General features: G+C 43.0%; 1 protein-coding gene and 1 long non-coding RNA gene across 3 annotated transcripts in view; one reads left to right on the top strand and one right to left on the bottom strand.

Annotated features, from left to right (window-relative positions):
• The window catches only part of LOC144688954 (calcium/calmodulin-dependent protein kinase type IV-like), a 178,993-nt gene that overhangs the window by 17,878 nt on the left and 141,122 nt on the right, over positions 1-19,993 (top strand). The window lies entirely within an intron of this gene.
• LOC144688957 (uncharacterized) overlaps positions 15,416-19,993 on the bottom strand; it is a 161,939-nt gene continuing 157,361 nt past the window's right edge. For both annotated transcript variants that reach the window (XR_013578517.1, XR_013578518.1), the window contains exon 3: positions 15,416-15,493. This is a non-coding gene — a long non-coding RNA (uncharacterized LOC144688957). The remainder of the gene's footprint in view (positions 15,494-19,993) is intronic.

Genomic DNA, 19,993 nt, shown 5'->3' with positions numbered 1-19,993 from the left:
GTTGGACCATGCTTTACCACCTGTCCCTCTTGGAAAAATGTATGCAGAGAAACACCTTTGACCACAAGTCCATCAGGCAGTGGTTGGCACGTAACACCTAGAGGCCCTGCGGGAAAAGGAGATGGAGGATCCTGTCAGATGGTTCCCCGAGCAGACTGTCAAAGTCATTTGGCAGAATGCCTCATTGCCAGAACTTTCCAACAAGCACCAAGATGTAGCTTGGCTGGTGGTGAGAAAGACCCTCCCTGTCAAATCCTTCCTACATGCCAGGAGTCTCACTCCCTCTGCATGTTGTCCTCGAGGTGGCTGTGGTGGGGAAGAGACCATTGTTCACCTCCTTGTGGAATGTGCCTTTGCAAAGAAGGTTTGGAGAGAGATGCAGTGGCTTTTGTCAAGGTTCATCCCGAGTAGTTCTGTGACACAGGACTCTGTGCTCTACGGGCTGTTCCCAGGGACACACACCGAGATAAATATCAACTGCAGCTGGAGGATCATCAACTCGGTGAAAGACACTCTTTGGTCTGCCCGAAACTTGTTGGTCTTCCAGTGCAAAGAACTGTCCCCAACCGAGCATTGCAGACTGGCACATTCCAAGGTCTGAGAAACGCACTAAAGCTTGGGGCAGCTGCTTCAAAGGCGCAATGGGGAAAGGTCGCTGTCTAAGACCTTTCTGTCATAGTGCACCGAGGGGCTGGGAATTGTATAGACCCCTCGGGCTGTTTGGCTCACATTGAATGTCTGCAGTGAATACTAAATGTATCATAATTGTAATGTAGCACCTCAGAGTGCAACATGATCTATGTCGATAACTTGAATACCATTGCATGGTCTGACTGTCTGTAATGACCATGTTGAAATGTCTGTAATGAACATTGAGTGTATTGAGGCACCTCATGATCTACGTGGTAAAGTTGAATATGATTGCACTTTTTGTGATAACTATTTTGAAATGTTTTGTAATGTTCTTTCAGATATTTTATGAATAAAGTGTATTTTTCCAAAAAAAGTCAGGAAATAAAACAAAGTTACAACACAGAAATGGACAATTTAGCCCAAACGATCTGAATCAGTCTGTTTACCCTCCATGCGAGCTATTAGCTCTAATAACATTTACCCTTCCAGCTTCCATTTTTCTGCGACCCATTTTCCTCCCTGACCTATCTAATCTTCAATGCTGACATGGGGCTGGATTTTACAGCCCCTGCTGTCATATTTGAAGACCAGATGGGGCTCGTAAAATAAAGCGGGTGTCCTTCCCACCAGTTTCCCGCCCACCCCGACCTGTCTCCCATATTACAGTAGGCGGGGAAGGCGTCAGGTTGCCCGCCCAGCCAATTAATGACCACTTAAGGGCCTCATTCTGGCTCCCTAATTTGCGTGCGGAGTGGGAAGGCGGTGGCAAGGCAGGTAGCTTGGCAGCTTTCCCTGCATGGGCTGCTGTGGGGCAGGAAAGGAGAGTACCTCCTTTTGGAGATCCTCTCTGCCCATTGGAGACACCCCCTTCGTATCCCCCTTCCCCATTATACCCACCCTTTAAACTATTTCCCCCCCCACCACATCTCAAAGGGCGGGCTCCATTCGTCTTCTTCTTCGGGGACTGCCTGTAGTCCCAGGAGTGGCCACCATTCAATCCTGGCACTGCTGGAACAACAGAGCTGTTGGTCAATCAGACTGGCCAGCAGCTCTCTGGTGCTGGGCCTCCTCCCAGATGGGGACGAAAGTCCCACTCTGAAACAATTAAGACTGCTTCCAGCTTAATGGCTGGAGGGCAGCTGGGTTTTGGGCGGATGGACTGACAACTGATTTTTCAGTCGGAGGGCAGGGGCACAGGGAATATGGCGCCCTGTAAAATCCAGCCCAATTTCTGCCTCAATCACTGACTCTGGAAATGAATCCCACAGCCTCACAACTCTTCATAAAGGCATTCCTCCTTTGCTTTGTTCTAAGTCTCCTACATTTAAACTTGTATCTATGGTCCTTCATTCTTGACCACTTCAGTACTGGAAACAGGCTACTTCTACCCACATTGTGTCACCCTTTAATAAGGTTTAACACTTCGATTATGTCATTCCATAATCTACATTTCTCCAACAAAAAAAATTAAAACCTTTCTTTGCATTGTATTTCCCCATACCAAGCAGCTCCTAGTGAGTCTATGTTGTGCACTTCCTAAAAAAACAGTACCCTTCCTATAGTGTGGATATAGCAGAATTGCAACTATAATGATTTAGGTATCTAAAACTGAGAAATTAAGGCAGCTCAGCTTTTGAAAAGAGACACCAAATTGAATTTTTCAAGATTCTGAAAGCAATTGTCAAAGTAGATTGAGGTGAAGGGTACACAGTAGGGGATACAAAAAATGAATAAGTTAAGAGTAAGAAGGGAAGACAGACACAAGATTAAGGTCAATAGATCTGTGGAGTAAGAGTTTTCAGGAAGACCATTGAGGCAAACAATATAATTGGCTTCATGAGATCTGCTTTTGAAACTAGAAAGGATAGAGGGATAGAGAGAAGACAAATTGGTCCAATTGAGATTGATCCAAGAGGGCAGGCTAGTTGAGCATAAGGTAGATACTGAAGTTGGTCCTCCTAACATCACTGTAATAAGTGGGGATATTTGAATATTCGGGAGAGAAACAAAAACAAAAAGTGCTGGAAAAACTCAGCAAGTCTGACAGCAACTGTGGAGAGAAAGACAGAGTTAATGTTTCGAGTCCGTATGACTCTTCTTCAGAACTAAAGAGAAGTAAAAATATGGTGAAATATATACTGTTTAAGGGGGGTGGGACAGGTGAAGCTGGATAGAAGGCCAGGGATAGGAGGAGGCAAAGGAGAGATTGCAAAAGATGTCATAAACAAAAGGTCAAAGGGGTTTTGATGGTGGTGATACTGGCTAGAGGAGGTGCTAATGGTGACATTAAGAGTAGAAAGCAGGATGAGCAACTGGCAGATGGCCCTAGTGGGGGTGAGGTGAGGGGAGGGGACGGTTTTGGAAAAAAGATCGAAATAGGCTAAAAGGTGGGGATAAGGCAATGAATAAAAATAGAAATAAATTTTTAAAAATATAATAATAATAGGTGGGAAAATATATATATATAAAAATTTAAAAATAAATATTTGAAAAAAGGGGATCAAAAAGGGGTGAGGATGGAGGAGAGAGTTCTTGGTCTGAAGTTGTTGAACTCGATGTTAAGCCCGGAAGGCTGTAAAGTGCCTAATCGGAAGATGAGGCGCTGTTCCTCCAGTTGGCGTTGAGCTTCACTGGAACATTGCAGCAGGCCAAGGACGGACATGTGGGCATGAGAGCAGGGTGGAGTGTTGAAATGGCAAGTGACAGGAAGGTCTTGGTCATGCTTGCGGACAGACCGAAGGTGTTCCGCAGTGGTCACCTAGTCTATGTTTGGTCTCTCCAATGTAGAGGAGACCGCAGCGAATGCAGTAGACAAAATTGAGGGAAGTGCAAGTGAAGCACTGCTTTACTTGAAAGGAGTGTATGAGCCCTTGGATGGTAAGGAGGGGGGAAGTAAAGGGTCAGGTGTTGCACCTTCTGCGATTGCATGGGAAGGTGCCATGGGAGGGGGTTGAGGTGTTGGGGGTGATGGAGGAGTGCACCACCTCTGAAAGGAATATCCCAATTCCACTTGGAGTTATGGATGCGACTTTCCATCTGAGAACACTATTGATTTCAATAGGAAATAAAGTGCTGTATTTACATGTTCATTACTAAATTCCTACCTTTCAAAAATGCCCTGTATAGTCACATTCTAGAGCATAGAATACTTTCATGTGCTACAGTATGCAGCATGTCAAAAATTCAGGAAGCGATAAAATAGTTGACATTCTAAGAAAATTTAAAGTTAATCCAGAATTCTTCATTATGGCTTGAGTTCAAATAACAAAAGACACAAGTGATTTCAGTGTAACTTCATATTTATTTACACTCACCAACATTTAATAGCTCAAACTTGGAAAACATTAATTTTTCTTCATCTGGATTATTCAAACTGAGTTCAGTTGGCTGCCTTGAGAAACTTAAAGATGAATTATACTTTAAATGGTTATTCTGTGTGACAGTCCTGTTGTCTTACTTAAGATACATGACATAGGGTTTAAGTGCAATTGGTCTGAATTTGATTGCAGCTCTGATGTCCAGAATCACAACACTGAAAGGGAATGTTAACAGAATTGCAATCTGAAATCAAGCCTGTTCCTGTGGAGAATGTTATGCTCACAAACAGTTCTGCCTCCAGACTTAAGATTCAACTCACTGCATTCTCAGTGAATTGTGAAGAGGAACTTGACCATATCATTGGAATAAAGTGACCTACTGATCTGGTTTGGTTTCTCAGAAGCCAGCCAACCGTGTTGTAGGAGCAGCTGCTAGGAAATGTGTATGTGGCCAGCAGCTGTTTGACTTTCTTTCATTACTTTTTCCCAATGGGTTGAGTGCCTGGCCTCTATTCAAACCTCTCACAACTGAGATTAGGAAGTCATTATGTAACAGGGAACCACAACTGTCAACCTTCACTGTGTGGTGCAGTAGACGGGTGCCGAGGCACGATGCTACACTTCGAGATTGCTTTTTCTTAAAATGTGTTTTAATTCATTCAGAATGATGTAGTGTGAGAATGTGATAGCTTTCTTGTGTAAGTTTTTCTCGAGTAGCTGTTTTCATTGCTACCTGAAAATTGCATCACGATGTATTAATATTACACTGAGAAGGTCATTATGTTGCTTAATCTACTGAGTACTAATCCATGTGGTGAAATATGCTTTCATTGACAATTCTGTCTTCAGACTTAGGCCAGAATTTTTAGTTCGGCATGCGGGCGCGCGCCTGACCCGCTCAGGCGTAAAATAGCGCGTGATGATGTCAGGCGAGCGTCCCAACATCATCTCGCGCGATATTTCGGTCGGTGGGCACGCACAAAAGTCAGAAACATATCCACCGACAATTAAGAGGGCAATTAAGACCATTAAAGTTCCAATTGACTCCGATTTTTCGTGGTCCGTCCAACTTTACGGTTGGCGGGCAGGCAAATCTGATAGCGGACTTTGCATTTTTGATTAAACCTCATCCAAGGGCAGGATAAGGTTTCTGTCATTAAAAAAAAATAAAAATGCTTGGACAGAATTTTCATCATCTACATGTCCAGGTGACTGATTCTGATGCATGGATATTTCTTTTCTGGATTTTAAGATCTTTGTTGATTGCTTTTAAATTTTCAGCTCCCTGAAGCAGCTCTGTGCCTTCAAAGAGCTTTCATTCTGCGCTCGCCCGCAGCTGCGCTTATGTCAGCGCCTGCCCTCCTCCCAGCCCCATCCCAGCAGTGCTGAACATTTCAGTGCGCCTTTCGGTTGGCAGGCCGTTAATTTACCAGCCAGCGTGAAATCGCGGTCAGGGGCAGATCGCGGTTGGCGGTCCATTCCCCAGCCACTCCCAAGTCAGCCAAACGCGCATGCCTGCCAAACTAAAAATCCTGCCCATAGTATTCAAATCGCTGCGTACGCAGTGTATTAAAATGAACTTAACCACTTTCCATTCCATGTCATAATAAATCTACTAACTTGTAAAATGTTTCTGTTTTGAACACACATTTATATGTTTGAAATATATACCTGCTTCAAACAGCTAAAGTCTGCAGACTTCCTTCCGCTGTGGGATTGAGTCCTTAGGTGTCTGCAATGTTTCTGATCTGGCAACATCCAGAAACAGCTGAATTATGCAAGTAAAAGTTTAATCCCTTGTGGACGGAGGTTGCTATTTAGTGACCTAGATCAGTTGTCAGAAATGGATTTGCAAAGTTGTCATGAAAACACCTACTAAGACGATTAAGTAGGAGATCAGATTCACTTAAGGTAACGTAACAGTTTCTAATCACCTTAAAGGGCTAGTATGTTCAGTAGGTCCAGCTTAGAGCTGATGCTAACAGGACAAAGTCATCACCAAACAGTAAGAGGACAACAACATGCACTATTTTTAGTTCTTTCATGGGATGCTGAGGTTGCCAGCAAGGCTAGCATTTGTTGCCCATCCCTAGTTGCTGTTGTAGCTGCCACCACCTTGTGATGAAGGATATGTGAAAAATAAATGAGGTCATACAAGCACAGAATTTTAAGGGAAAATCAATTTGGCTACAGCTAAGAAACAAAAAGGGTGCAATTACATTGCTCAGTGTAGTCTCTAGACCGCCAACTAGTGGGAAGGATGTAGAGGAACAAATCTGCAGGGAAATTACAGAGAGATGCAAACATTATAGAGTAGTTATAATGGGGGACTTTAATTACCTGAATGTAGACTGGGACAGTGGTAGTGTAAAGGGCGGTGAGGGGCAAGAGTTCCTAGATTGTGTTCAGGAGAATTTTCTACAGCAGTATGAGTCCAGTCCAACAAGAAAGGATGCACTGTTGGACCTGGTTCTTGGAAATGAGGTCAGGCAAGTAGATCAAGTATTAGTGGGGGAACATTTGGGAGACAGCGATCATTGTAATCTAGGTTTAGTATGACGGTAGAAAAGGACAATGTGCAATCCAGAGTAAGAATAATTAATTGCAGGAGAGCCAACTTCAATGGAGCAAGAAAAGAACTGGGCTGGATAGATTGGAACCAAGGGTTAGCAGGAAAAACTGTAGCTGAACAATGGGCTACCTACAAAGAAAAATTATACCTAGCACAAAGGAAGGTAGTTGTGGTTGTTGGAGGTCAATCATCTCAGTTCCAGGACACCACTGCAGGAGCTCCTCAGGGTAGTGTCTTGGGCCCAACCATCTTCAGCTGCTTTATCAATGACCTTCCTTCCATCATAAGGTCAGAAGTGGGGATGTTCACTGATGATTGCAGAATGTTCAGCACCATTCGCGACTCCTCAGATACTGAAGCAGTCCATGTCCAAATGCGGCAAAACCTGGACAATATTCAGGCTTGGGCTGACAAGTAACATTTGCACCACACTAGTGCCAGGCAATGACCATCTCCAACAAGAGAGAATCCAAACATCGCCCCTTGACATTCAATAGCATTACCATCACTGAATCCCCCACTATCAACATCCTGGGGCTTACCATTGACCAGAAACTGAACTGGACCAGCCATATAAATACTGTGGCCACAAGAGCAGGCCAGAGGCTGGGAATTCTGCAGCAAGTAACTCACCTCCTGACTCCCAAAGCCTGTCCACCATCTACAAGGCACAAGCCAGGAGTGTGATGGAATATTCTCCACTTGCCAGGATGAGTGCAACTCCAACAAAACTCAAGAAGCTTGACACCATCCAGGACAAAGCAGCCCACTTGATTTGCACCCCATTTACAAACATTCACTCCCTCCACCACGAACGAACACTGGTAGCATCCCCACGTCTACAAGATGCACTGCAGAAACTCACCAAGCCTCCTTAGACAGCACCTTCCAAACCCATGAGTGCTACCATCTAGAACGACAAGGGCAGCAGATACATGAGAACACCACCACCTGGAAATTCCCCTCCAAGTCACTCACCGTCCTGACTTGGAAATATATCGCCGTCCCTTCACTGTCGCTGGGTCAAAATCATGGAACTCCCTCCCTAACAGCACTGTGGGTGTACCTACACCAAGTGTAGGACTGCAGTAGTTCAAGGAGGCAGCTCACCACCACCTTCTCAAGGACAATTAGGGACGGACAATAAATGCTGGCCGAGCCAGCGATGTCCACATCCCGTCAAGGAATAAAAAAAAGAAATGGTTCGGGCACAGAAGGGAAAAGTAGGGCAAACAAAATTAGAGCTCCCTGGATGAAAAAGGAGATAGAAATTAAGATAAAAAAGAAAAAATGTTATAACACGTGTCATTTAGAAAATACAATTGAGAACCAAGTGGAATACAGAAGGTTCAAAGGGGAGGTGAAAAGCAAAAAAGCAAATAAGAGAAGCAAAGAGGGATTATGAGAAAAGACTGGCAGCCAACATAAAGGGGAATCCCAAAGTCATCTATCGGCACACAGATAGTAAGAGGGTGGTAAAAGGAGGAGTAGGGCCGATTAGGGACCAAAAAGTAGATTTACTCATGGAGGCGGGGGCACGGCTGAGATGTTAAATGAATACTTTGCATCTGCCTTTACCAAGGAAGCAGATGCTACCCAGGCCATGGTGACAGAGGAGGAAACTATGTCACTAGAAGAGTTCAAAATTGATAAGGAGAAAGCGTTGGATAAACTGTCAGTACTTAAGGTTGATAAGGCACTGGGACCAGATGAGATGCATCCAAGGATACTGAAGGAAGTAAGAGTGGAAATTGCAGGGGCACTGGCCATAGTCTTTCAGTCTTCCCCAGACTCAGGGGAGATGCCAGAGAACTGTAGAATTACAAACGTTATGCCCTTGTTCAAAAAAGGTTGTAAGGATAAGCCCAGCAATTACAGACCAGTCAGTTTAACTTCAGTGGTGGGGAAGCTTCTGGAAACAATTATTCGGGTTAGAATTAGTAGTCACTTGGAAAAATGTGGAATGATTAGGAACAGACAGCATGGATTTCTGAAGGAAAAATTATGTTTAACTAACTTGCTGGAGTATTTTGAAGAGGTAACAGAGATGGTTGATGACAGAAATGCTGTTGATGTAGTGTATGTGGACTTTCAAAAAGCATTCGATACAATGCCACACAACTGACTTGTGAGAAAAGTTATAGCTCATGGAATAAAAGGGACAGTGGCAACATGGATACAAAATTGGCTGAGTAATAGGAAACAGAGGGTAACGGTCAATCGATATTTTTTGGGCTGGAGGAAGGTTTATAGTGCATCCAAGGATATTGAAGGAAGTAAGTGTGGAAATTGTACCCCCTGGGGTCGTATTGGGACCTTTGCTTTTCCTGATGTGTATCAGTGATTTAGATCTTGTGCAGGGGACAATTTCAAAGTTTGCAGATGATACGAAACTTGGAAGCATTGTAAACTGTGAGGGAGACAATATAGATCTTCAAAAGGACATAGACATGTTGGTGGAGCGGGCAGATAGGTAGCAGATGAAGTTCAATGCAGAGAAGTGTGAGGTGTTGCATTTTGGTAGGAAAAACATAAGAGACAACATAAAATAAGGGGTACAATTATTAAGAGGGTGCAGGAGCAAAGGGACCTGGGTGTATATGTGCATAGATCATTGAAGGTGGCAGGACAGGTGGAAAGAGCAGTTAATAAAGCATATAGTATCCTTGGTTTTATTAATAGAGGCATAGAGTACAAGAGTAGGGAAAATATGCTGACCTTATATAAGACACTAGTTAGACCTCAGCTGGAGTATTGTGTACAGTTCTGGGCGCCACACTATAGGAAGGATGTGAACACATTGGAGAGAGTGGAGAAGAGGTTTACAATAATGGTTCCAGGGGTAAGAAACTTCACTTATGAAGATAGATTGGAGAGGTTGTGAATGTTCTCCTTGGAGAGGAGAAGGCTAAGAGGAGATTTGATAGAGGTGTTCAAAATCATGAGGGGGCTGGATAGACTAGATAGGGAGAAAATATTCCTGCTTGTAAAGGGATCGAGAACGAGAGGCCACAGGTTTTAAGTGATTTGCAAAAGAAACAAATGTGATGTGAGACAAAAATGTTTCACACAGCGAGTGGTTCGGGTCTGGAATGCATTGCCTGGAAGTCTGGTGGAGATAGCTTCAATCGAGGCATTCAACAGGACAATGGATGCTTATTTGAATAGAAACAATGTGCAGGGGTATAGGGAAAAGGCAAGAGAATGGCACTAAGTCATAATGCTCATCTGGCGAGCCGGTGCAGACATGATGGGCCAAATGGCCTCCTTCTGTGCCGTAACAATTCAGTGATTCTATATGCAAACTGCATATCTGAAGGAGAGAATTTGCAGTACCATAGAGCCATACCTAGGCCTAACTATGGAGCAGTTTTTCAGTGGGTTGTGTCTCCGCAGTAAGGCAATTACTGGAGGATGTTGATCAGTAGCAGAAGAGTTGGGGGTCTAGGTATTTCAATCGTTCTGCCTGTGTCTGTGAAAATCATATCTTATCTGAATCTTTTAACTACTGACACTTTCTAATTGCCAGAATGAATGTCCACCGGAGCGAGTCAAGGAACAATATTCACCTACATTCTAGACAAGGGCAATTAGGTATTGGCAATAAGGGGTACCCTCTCAAGGGTAATTAGGGATGGGCAATAAATGCTGGTCGAGCCAGCGGTGCCCACATCCCACGACCAAATAAAAAAAAGACAAACACACTGTTCCAGAAAAGTTACAGTTCAATCCTTTCATTTCTATTGATGTTTTCAGCAATAATTTCAGAAAATCTAACAACTTATTTATGCCATTGTTGCCATCACCAAGATCTTGGGCATCATTTACCATAATTATAAAGGGGGCCACAGACAATTCTTTTGCTTGTATAAACCACAGAGTCTTTAGTTCAGTCAATCTGTAGGTGGCCTGTGATGTTCAGTGAAGAGTCTTGCACGTGAATGTGTAATATCTGGAATCAATCCACAGTTTCTTTCTCACCAGTCATCTATGACTATGATATTTGAACATGATGGCTGACTTGAAACCTGCTTATTTGGAAGTTGGATTACAGCCTAGAAACGTGACTTCTGATGTTCCTTCAGAACCCACAGTTGGTGTCAGAACAAAGCTAGAACTGGCATAATTAGCGGAATAATATTTCAGCACAGACTAGAAGGGCCGAATGGCCTGTTTTCTGTGCTGTAGTGTTCTATGGTTCTATGGCATGGCATGTTTCACATTCCATCATTGATGTTCTTAGGATGGGACTCAATTGTCTTGGTCACTCAGGTAGAAGGCTAAGGACTTTCCAATAAAGCCAGTGACAGTGTACAAAATGATTGTAGCCTGCTGCATGACCATAACTGAAACAATTTTGAACCAGTATGATGAACATGGCCATTCCATGGTTAGGGAAAATAAAACACTCCAATTGCCTTCACAAGCAGCAAATGACATGACATCAGTTATTTGCTTTGGATCAAAGGAGAGTCATATTGGATTTGAAATGTTAACTCTGTTTCTCTCTTCACAGATGCTGCCTAACCTGCTGAATTTTTCCAGAACTTTTTGTTTTTATTATGGCATATTTACCCTTTATACTGTCAAGATATCTTACCATCAAAAAGTCTAGTAAAAATTCATGGGGTGAGTTTTACAGGGTTGGAAGGGGGTATTGCCTGCCACCCCCTGGTGGGAAAATCAGCCTTGAGCAGACCGACTTTAAAAAAGCTAATATGCTGGGGGCAGCCTTAACAAACTGAGAATGGGACTTCTGCCCCTCAGAGAAAGGAAGTCCCGCCCTCAAGAGCTGCCTGCCAAACTAATCGGCCAGCAGCTCAGTAGTCTCAGCAGCACCAGAATTCAGTAATGGCTGCTGCAAGGACTACAAGGGAGTCCCGAGAAGGAAGATCATGGATTCCGGACTGAAAGGTAAGTCCAGGACTTTTGGTCAGGGAGGGATTGAGGACCTTAGGGAGGGGTTAGTGGAAGCTTGGGACCTGGAAGCCAGGGTGGAGGCACAAAGGTGTGAAGGGGATATTATCTTGGGGGCAGTGCCCCCGATGGGCACAGAATATGTGAAAGAGCAGGCTGGTGTCCTTCGTTCTGTCTTCCCTGCCCAATGTGTTATGGTGGCAGTGGCAGAATGAGGTTCTTAAATGGCCTTTAATTGGCAAATTAAGGGCCTTAATAGGCCTAAGGGCGAGCAGGCTGGCTGATGCCTTACCACCCACTGTATTACGAGGGACAGCTTGGGAGTGGGTGTGAAGACGGTGGGCTAGCTACCCGTTCTATCTTATGTACCCCCCTGCCTGCAAATATGCTGGCAGGGTGTCTTAAAATTGCCCCCATGTTTTGAAATCAAAATGTTGATCAAATTTAACCTGCCAAGCCTTGATTTTTTTTCCCAGGGCCATCTTTCAAAAAATAAATTGATACAGTTCTTGCTCAAACTAGCATCAATTACCACAATTTTCTACAGTTTCAGCTGAGCGGTCCTATCAAAATTGTACAGTCAGGCTTTTTCTTCCCTCATTGTAATCACTATATATCAGTGGAAGTAAGCAAGGCACTGCGTATTTTTCAACTTAAATGGATCTAGCTTTGATAAGTGAACATTCGGCGCGCTTCTGGCTTCCTATCAGTTGTTTAATGGATGATTTGAATGGAGATAACTTTCTGACCAGGCTTATTTATACTATAATAGAGGCCCAACCATGCATCACAAAAATGCGCGTAGTTCTGAGCCAGTGTGTGACTGAGTGTCACAGCCACAATGTTTGACCAAAATCCAGCAAAGAAACTCATTCAGATTAGTAGCTTGTCTTCTAACTATTCCTTTCCCTTGTTTTATAACATTTCAGTGTAAACAGTGTTTTTAGTTCTCACACACATATGTTTGAAGCCGAGAATGCAGGTAGTTTATAATAGTTAACAAAAGGAACAGAATCTTCGAGTCACACGCCAGTGGTGGGAAAAAAGCTCTGGCTCAATAATTACTGACCTGCCAGCAAATAATGGAAATTCAAAGGTTACTTACTTTATCTTCATATAAATACACTTTGAGATTTATTGAAAACAGGATGTGAAACATAAGGGTTACTTGTTTTCAGAACTGCAGCACTACAGCTGTATATTAACAGTGAAAAAAGTACTCACTAGTACACTAACATTTCACTCTTCTGGAAGTAGCTACTTTCAGTGGTCCATTTCTAGTTAACTAGTTGAGGTGCAGTGCTGATTTCAAGCTCTCAACAATACTACATAGATGGCATTGAGGATTCTGTTGCATGTTGAGCTTCTTGTGCTGATTGACATCAATTTCTATTGCTTGGCAAATTGGAAAATCATCCACCTTTACCACTACCTCTCCCCTATAACTGCCCACGCAGTTTTTCACCTTAAATACTTTCTATTCTGCTCAAATCACAACTCATTCAGACTGCTGCCACTGCACTCCTATTCTTTAGCACTGTTCTCCCCCTCCCAACACCTTTGCCTTTCCTTGTCCATTCCTATCTTCAAACGCTTCCATGTAACTATTCTTTTCATAGTTTTCTGTTTCCTTATATTTCTCTTATCTTTGGTACTCACTGTTCTGCACAAGCCTGTACAAGCACTTTATAAGCACTTCAGTGTGGGAGGTGCTGTGTAACAGAAGCAACTTTTGGCATTACGGATTCTTTCTTGACAGTAACAAAGTTGAGACTGAAATTTCAATAATAGGGTTGCACTGCAAAATGATACAGTTTTCCCCTTTGGGCTACTGGAAAATGAAGCATTTGACAAATAAAGCAATTACAAGTCTGCCTATTTTTCTGGGATTACTGCAACAATGTTCCACATGTCTTGATTACACACACACAGCCTTGGTTTGGAGAAAGTTACAAATGCCAACATCTGGCATGACAAAAAGATACCTGAAGCATACATATAGACAAACAAGGGATACCTTACATCAGGTTAACAAAATGGACATGTTGAAAAGCACGGTGATGGTGTAATTAAGTAGGGAGAGAATATAAGAGAAAGGAGCTGCATTTCCTTTATTACTCACACTTCTGACACTTATTATAGACAAACTACATATTTTCCATTTCCTTGTGTTTTTGCTAATTGAGAAATCCAGGTGAAGAGCAAGTCTGTAAATACAGGAATAAAAACAAAAAGCTAAAAGCTACTGCGGATGCTGGAAATCCAAAACAAAAACAGAATTACCTGGAAAAACTCAGCAGGTCTGGCAGCATCGGTGGAGAAGAAATCAGTTGACGCTTCGAGTCCTCACGACCCTTCGGCAGAAGGGTCGTGAGGACTCGAAACGTCAACTGATTTCTTCTCCACCGATGCTGCCAGACCTGCTGAGTTTTTCCAGGTAATTCTGTTTTTGTGCTGTAAATACAGGATGTCATCAAGGTTGAAAAGTATAATTTTTTGCTTGAAAGAGTAAGTGACAGTAAATGTGGATTTAAGTACCCACCATGTGATGTTGCAAACACTGCAGAAAGACGGTAAAGCTATATGGAAAATGCAGCATACATGAATCTGGCACCATCTCATTACACCCACTGTCGCTCTATTCTTCACACATCCTGGAGATGAAGGCAAGGGGACTGTTCTGCCCTAACATCATAGGTCGATTTATTTTTCCAGTAAAATGTAGCTTATAATTTGTACACTATTGAAGTTTTAATTTTAAGTTACAGGGTCAATTCAGTGCATACTTGCCATATGAGAAACATATGGCCTCCAAGTAGGATTGGAGCAGTCTGCCCATATGTAGAAAGATCTAGACAACATTCAGATTTGGGCTGATAAGTGACAAGTAACATTCGCGCCACACAAGTGCCAGGCAATGACCATCTTCAACAAGAGAGAATCCAACCATCTCTTCTTGACATTCAATAGCATTACCATTGTTAAATCTCCTACTATCAACATCCTGGGGGTTACCATTGATCACACACTGAGCTGGACCAGCCATGTAAATACCATGGCACCAAGAGCAGGTCAGAGCCTAGGAATTCTGCAGACAGTAACTGACCTCCTGACTCCCCAAAGCCTGCCTACTATCTACAAGGCACAAAGTCAGGAGTATGGATGATGGCACACTCTCCACTTGCCTGGATGATTGCAGCTCCAACAAAACTCAAGAAGCTCGACACTATCCAGGACAAAGCAGCCACTTGATTGGCACCCCATCCACCACCTTCAACATCCACTCCCTCCGCAACCAACGCACAGTGGCAGCAGTGTGTACCATCCACAAGATGTACTGCAGCAACTCACCAAAGCTCCTTCGACAGCACCTTCCAAACCCACGACCTCTATCAACTATAAGGACAAGGGCAGCAGATGCATGGGAACACCACCACCTGCAAATTCCCCTCCAAGCCACACCAACCTGACTTGGAACTATATCGCCGTTTCTTTACTGTTGTTGGGTCAAAATTTTGAAACTCCTTCCCTATCAGCAATGTGGGTATTCCTACACCACATGAACTGCAGTGGTTCAAGAAGGTGGCTCACCACCACCTTCTCAAGGACAATTAGGAATGGGTAATAAATGCTGGCATAGCCAGCAATGCCCAAATTCTGTGAAAGAATTTTTTAAAAATTAATTTTCTGTGGCTAATATGCTTAAGTATAATTCTACACTATTGAGACAGTTATTAACATATTATTTTCATGATTTTCAAACACCCCTGCTTATAAGTAGTGTCCCACTCTGGGAGAACCCTTGTCCTAATGTCTCAAAGAATCTGCCAACTGTACAAAGGAAAATAGTGCAGTCATTGCAAAAATGTTTTTTCTATTCATGTACAGCAACAGAAGTAACACGCTAGAAAGTCATAAAATAAAGAATAGGCATAGAATACAGTATTCCCAATACCTTGTCCCTGCGGTGAATGGTATGCCAGATCCTAGGATGACATAAATCTGATTATCCTGCTGATGCCTGAGATCCACTTGCAGATTCCACTTTGGAAACCTAGGGTTTATAGTGAACATGTTAGCCATGATGCCAAAAATAGCATACAACAGAATTTTCCATTAACATCCTAATCAATTCACTGCCTGAGAACATTAAACCATTTGAATCTCGTAACATCGTGTAAATTAATTCCTGGTAAAAAGTAAACATGGGTGTCCAGGATGGAAACCTTGGACAAAACCTGGCCTATTAGTTCCTTTAATCTGGCACAAAATGCCTCTGTTGGCTGCTTAATAAAAACAGAAAATACAGCAGCTTTGGTAGAATTAGCCCATCAGGTCCATGACCTCTCATCATCGACCTGAGCGTGAACTCTGTTTCTCTCTCCACAGATGCTGCCACCCCTACTGAGTATTTATAGCATTTTCTGTTTTTATTTCACAGTACTACATTTCTGTTGAATCCTTCTTTATTAATGCATTAAGTTTTCTTCATCTTCAGGTCTTTAAAATTCTTGTGCCTGAAGGAAGGAGAAATGCTGCTCCCTTGTTAGTAGATTTCACATCAGTCAGAAATTGGTCTTTTGTCAGTCTCTGGATCAGGAGATTTGAAGGTTTCAAACTTGAATTGAATGGAAGCTAGGCTAGAAGAATAGAGAAAAGGAGTTACAAAGGTTGGAGGAGAGTGGAAGAAGGACAGAGGACGTTGAATTTCTTTGTGCATGAAGATTCTTTTTTGTATTACTTAGACATGTATGGAGGTCACAAAATCTGAGTAACCTCAAGTGGCTTCCTGACTGGTATCTGATTCCCGGCTCCAAAAGGTTGTAAGTCTCTGATTTAGACAATGGGATATAAATAGTCACTCTGTAGTATAGAACTTAAGTATTGCTGAAAAAAAGCTGTTGAAGCTTTTCATCTTGCCTCATAAGGACAGATTTGCAAGAATACCAAATCTCCAAAGCGAACTACAGTTTACACTGCATGAGAAGGGGGTGCTGATTGGTTGGCAAATGGACTCTAATTGGTAGAGGCGGTGCCATGGAAATTGCATGACAAACGGACTGGAATAGTCATCCTTAACAAATGTGACTATGTCTTAATGATGGTTCCAAATTCATATCCATGGCACCTGCCCTAAGCACAACCGCATGGCCCTACTCGAAAGCAAATTACAAAAATGTTTGTTGGACTTGTCTAAGAGTAACAAGATGCCTGGTGGTTTACATGATAAGATTTGTCCTCAGGGCTCACTGCATCCACGTATGTATGGACAGCTCAAGAAATACAAAAGTGCTGTCCCTTTCTGCCCTATGTTGCCCATGATTGGTTCTGCACAACATAAATTAGCCAGATGGTTGAAGGAGTTGCTACAACCGGTTCTGAGCAAGTTTTCCACATACACGGTGAAGGGTTCTTTCCCCTTTGAGAAGATCATACAGGACTTGCATATCGAATGTAATGCTGTGTATCCATGCTCATTTGATGTTGCTAGCCTGTTCACTAATGTAGCGCTCAAGGAAGCTATAGACATTTGCATCACATGACAACATCATGACGATCTGGATGTGCTACTATTATCTGAATCTGTATTCATTGAACTTATGAACACAGCAACTCACACAGTTGAATTTGGTTTTAATAACATCACGTATGTACAAGTAGATGGTGTTGCCATGGGATCCCCTCTAGGCCCTGCTCAGGTCAAAAGAAAACTGGACATTGCTCCTACAAAGTAGGTTGGCGGGTAGAGCTCATGAAGTTTATGGGCAGAATTCTCCCTTCGGCGAGCGGGGGCGGAGCCTGTTCACCGACGAGTAAAATAACGTGCGGTGACGTCAGGCGGGTGTCCCGACATCACTGCGCATCATTTAGATTTTCAGTTCAGCGGGCGCGCAGCCAAACCGGCTGTGCACCCGCCAAACTGTCAAAGGCCTATTAAGGCCTATTGAAAGGTAATTAAAACAGTTAAAGGAGCTGCCCATCCAACCTTAAGGTTGGCGGGCAAGCGAAGAGCCCCGGCGGCCTTCAGAAAAAATATGAAACCTCATCCGTGGGCGGGATGAGGTTTCATGAGGGATCTAAAATTTGAGTTATGTTTTTAATAAAAGTAATTGACATGTCCCAGCTTCACATGAGGGGACATGTCAATAAAATTTTTCTCATCGTTTATTATCTTTTTAAAAGTAACACTGATCTCCCTGAAGCAGCACTTTGCCTCAGGGAGATCTGTGCGCTCGAGCGCACTCCCGGCTCAGGAAGTCCCCACCCCCGCCCGCACAGGGAGCACGTAGCACTTCCTGGCGCATGTCACGCTGGGCGGGCCTTAATTGTCCCGCCCATGTAAAATGGCGGCACGCCCCCAACCAGGGGTGCCGATCAGGAACCCGCCCGCTCGTGCGTGCACCCGCTCCCGCACAACCCCCCTCTCCCCCGATGGGGGGAGAATGCTGCCCTATGTATCACTTTCAGACAAGGATTATGATGCAGTAAAAAAGGCTATTCTTAGTGTGTATGAGTTGGTCCCCAGAAATTTCAAAACATAGGGAAACAGCTTGGGCCAACCTATATTGAATTTGAGAGGGTAAAGCAAAGTAATTTGACTGTTGGGTATAGGCATTAAAGGTAGAGACAACATATGAGGCTCTTAGGGAAATAATTCTCCTGGAAGAATTTAAAGATTCATTTCCTCCTATAGTTAGAACCCATGTTGATGACCAGAGGGTTACAACGGCTAGGAGGGTAGCGGAGATGGCTGACGATTACGTCCATAGATCCAAACCCTTTTTCCATCACCCCCACAATCCGAGAGGGATAGAAGGAAGGCAAGTAGCCAGGGAAGAGAAGGGTCAGTCGGAATTCCCCAGAAACTCCTCCTCAGACCAGAAAGGAAGGTGCTGAGGGTGGAAGTGACATTCGAAGGCCTAAGTGTTTCCATTGTAACAAGGTGGGACATCTTCAAACAGATTGCTGCAAACTAAATGGGAGACCTATTGCAGTAGTAGGAACGCCTAAGGAATCCTCAGGAAGGGTTGCACCAGAAAAGGAAATGGTTGTTAAAACTGTAGCAGTGGTACAGGTGAAACATGTTCCCTCAGAACCTACAAGATATGGCTCAGGATAGCCCAGAGAATTATCCTTTGATTACTTGTGAAGGAAGTCAGAAGTTCTGGATATTTTGGTCTCGAAGGGAAAAATGTTCCCTTACTCCTCCAACAAAAGAAGGAAATAGATCAAAATTTTGGGAGATAATGGGGCGGATGAATCATTGACGGTGGCTGATGATACAATTTGTGTTCCGGATAGTTTTTTGAAAGAAAAGTATTAATAAGTGGTAGTAATGGAATTTATAACCCTGTTTCTCTGTGTAATGTCAACTTACAAAGTTACTTCATAAACGGAATTGCTACGGTGGGAATTATTCCTCTGTCAGCTATTGAAGGAGTATGTTTTATTCTGGGTAATGATTTGGCTAGGAGAGACAGTGATGTGGTGACAGCTGTATTGCAACAGCTGGTTGATCAAGCTGATCTCAACCAACTTCAAAAAATTACTATGGCCAAAAATGAGATGCTCGTTGCTGATAACAAGCAATTAAAAGAAAACCTGATTAACATAAAAAAACAACTTTCATGTATGAGAGAGGAGTAAAACAAGAATTGGTGAGAACAATTGAGCAACAGTCACAGAAAGTAGAACATTTGACTGAGGACTTGAAATTTCTAAATGACAAACTTTTAGAAGCGAATTTTATAAAGGTCAGTCTTCAGTTAAAACTTGTTGAACTTCAAACATCAGAAGTCACCATGAATTATCGTGGAAAATGCCTTGAAGAGGAAAAAGACCTGTTGGTAAATCAGAATAATTGGTTGAATGCAGAATTAAAAACCAAAACTAATGAACTGTTAGAACTTCATCGTGAAAAGAGCAATGAGATTCTTGAACTTAGAAGCAAATGATAGAGGAGATGTGTGGCTTGGAGTGTCACAGTTCTGAAGTTGCTCTTGTGAATAAGAACTCCTTGCCAAATGGTGTTCCAATTGAGCAAAGAACTGATCCAAGTAATGTTACTGATGTATCACCCTCAGTAATGGGTAGTACAGAAACAACTGAAGTACCTGCAGAATTAGAAATTAAGAATTATCAACAATTGTAACTGTATAAAATGCTAGTTAGGCCACAGCAAGAGTATTGCATGCAGTTCTGGAATCCGCTTTATAGAAAGGATGTGATTGCACTAGAGAGAGTGCAGAGGAGATTTACCAGGATGTTGCCTGGGCTGGAGAGTTTGAGTTATGAGGAGAGATTGGACAGATTGGGGTTATTTTCCCTGGAGTAGAGGAGATTGAGGGGGGACATGATTGAGGTGTATAAAATTATGAGGGGCATAGATAGGGTAGACAGGAAGGAACTCTTCCCCTTGGTGCATGGATCAATAACCAGGGGGCATAGATTTAAGGTAAGGGGCAGGAAGTTTAAAGGGGATGTGAGGAAGAATTTTTTCACCCAGAGGGTGGTGTGAACCTGGAGCTCATTGCCTGAAAGGTTGGTAGAGGCA

This window comes from Cetorhinus maximus, chromosome 13, assembly GCF_964194155.1.
Source record: "Cetorhinus maximus chromosome 13, sCetMax3.hap1.1, whole genome shotgun sequence".
Classification (NCBI taxonomy): Eukaryota; Metazoa; Chordata; class Chondrichthyes; order Lamniformes; family Cetorhinidae; genus Cetorhinus; species Cetorhinus maximus.
This window is presented reverse-complemented; position numbering and strand designations above follow the sequence as displayed.